Source organism: Malaya genurostris, unplaced genomic scaffold (assembly GCF_030247185.1).
Source record: "Malaya genurostris strain Urasoe2022 unplaced genomic scaffold, Malgen_1.1 HiC_scaffold_27, whole genome shotgun sequence".
In the NCBI taxonomy this organism is placed as follows: Eukaryota; Metazoa; Arthropoda; class Insecta; order Diptera; family Culicidae; genus Malaya; species Malaya genurostris.
Window position 1 is genome coordinate 75,001 of NW_026682657.1, and position 2,500 is coordinate 77,500.

The following is a 2,500-nucleotide window of genomic DNA, read 5'->3' on the forward strand; positions in this document are numbered from 1 at the left end:
GTTAAGTGCACGAGTGGTTTAAGATTGGTGATTGGTTGAAAACGTATCTATGGCTAACGCCTAACAGCGATGCACATGCAGCGAACCGCTCCCGTATACGCGTCCGTAGTTATGTATACAGTGTTAACCGTTAACGCCTATCGATGCGGCATAGACAGCGGACCGCCCATATACGTGTCCATGGTGATGGTTCGTACCGAGAGGCATTATTTAAAATCGTTGTTACGGCTTACTTTGGTAAACGAACGTAACGACATATGGTGCGTTCTGGTAGTTTTGCGACGTACTTTCACGACGTGAAGTCCGTTTTGGAAAATCTGCGCACAAATTTTTTGTTCCATACAAATGTGACCAAGTTGCAACCGGTCAACCCGGTTTACTAAGCGTATGCCTCTCATGCTGCGGCCTTCCAGCATGTTACCCATGTACGAACTGGCACATATCCCGCACGGATAGGCATTGCGCCTACGTTCGTAACTTATCACCTATCCCGCGTACTACGCTCACGTCAATTGCATTCGACAGAGCGGGGACGGCACTACCATATGTGAAACAGCTGGGTTTTGGAAAAAAAATGCGGGTGTTGACTGAACTAAATCGGTTGTTGGAATAACTAAAAAAGTGTTGGACTTAGCTAAGAAAAAAAAATCGGATAGGTTGTTGGAAAAGCTAACTGAAAATATGTAGGTTGTTGGAATTGCTAACTACGGTTTGGAGGGACAGGTACGAACAGAGAGGCGAATAGCTATATGAGCGCTGGTGAAGTGGTGCACTACCGTGGCCCACTGCCAGATAGGTGGGAGCTCGGGTAAAATATTATCTCCCGGGCAACAATGAGATACCACCGTTGCTTCCGGCACTTGTCGGAGGCGTAGGAGGGAGAGTCTGTCAGGTTTCGTATCGTATTCCGAACGAATCCGGTTCAGACAAGGTTATAGTGATATAGTGCGAATTCAATATTGATCAAAGAAGTATTTATCAAGTGTGTGTGTTTAGATAGAGGAGCGTATTTAGAGTTAAACCATTAACGACTAAATTTTGTGTGGTGTTTATACGATGGCACCTACAACAAGAGCAGACCGCAATAAGCTGCAGCGGTCACTGACGGACATTGCGTCGTCATTGGTAGTAAGACAGGGCGATAAAGCTATCTGCAACATCGATCCCGCGTCAGGATGTCCATACGTCCAGAGTAGATTTGCCCCTGGCAACTTCATCCGTCACTTTCGTACCGTACATACGGAACGTGCATGTGCAAACAATCTCCTTACAATTGCCTATCCAATGGAGAAGAAGGAAAGAGTAATTCCTAAGCGTTTGATAGCTATTGACCGGCAGTTACTAATTGCGTCAGCAGTTAAGCTGACGACCTTCCATCATCTTCCTATTTCCTGCTTCGAGTGGGAAGGCTTCAAAGACTTACTGAAACCGATTACAACGACTCTTGGGTGCACTTTGAACCGTGTCACAATGAAATGTCATCTCTCGAAGACTGCCTGTCGTCTAAAAGAAATGTTGATAGATGAGATGAAAGGCAAGCTCGTCTGCTTGAAAATAGATTCTGCTGCCCGACACAATCGCCATATCTTAGGCATCAATGTACAGTATGCCCTAGACGAGCAGGTGGTCATTCGTACCCTTGGTATGATCGAAATCAAAGAAAGTCAAACAGCGGTGTTCTTGAAATCAAAAGTTATGGATACTTTGGCCGACTATGGGCTATCTCTTGAGAACATATTTTCCGTGACATGCGACAATGGGGCTAATATGGTGGCAACGGTTAGAAAATTAAACAATGATACGTACGTAATGCCTACAGAGCAGCAGGCTGATGGTACGAACATAGATGAGCTGGATGAGTCGGATGTGATAGAGGATGATAAACAGTGTGAACGAAACGTTACTGCTGAACTGGCCAATGAACTGTCCGAAAGGATTACTCTTGTGAGATGTGCCGTGCATACCTTACAGCTTGCAATACTGGATGTTGTTGATAAATCCGATGAGTCTATCCGAGCCATCACTGCTGTTGCTAGAAAATGTAAGCTGGTGAAGTACCGGTCAGAGTTTGAAAGCTACGATGCTTCATACCCACCCGTCTGGAGTAGGACACGATGGGGTGGTATATTCAAAATGATGGAATCGTTCGTACACCAAAAAAGGTTTTTTAACCAGTTGGCCGATAATTTTCCCGAACTAGACCTTTCCAATCAATGGTCGTTCATTGAGCATTACTATGATACGTTTAAGCCGTTGTACATCTGCACAAAGCAAATGCAAGAGAAGCACGTGTCGTTATCTGACTTCTATATGGCATGGCTGATGGCAACGAGTGAGGTACAGAAAGTTCGCGAAAACTCTTTCAGTCCCCATTTACTTCGGTCGTTGAACAATAGATTGAACATTTTGCGCCAATTGAAGGCGGTTCAGATGGCATTATACCTGGATCCAAGGTTCAACTATCGAGGTTCTAAAATATTCACGGCTGAGGAAAAAGATA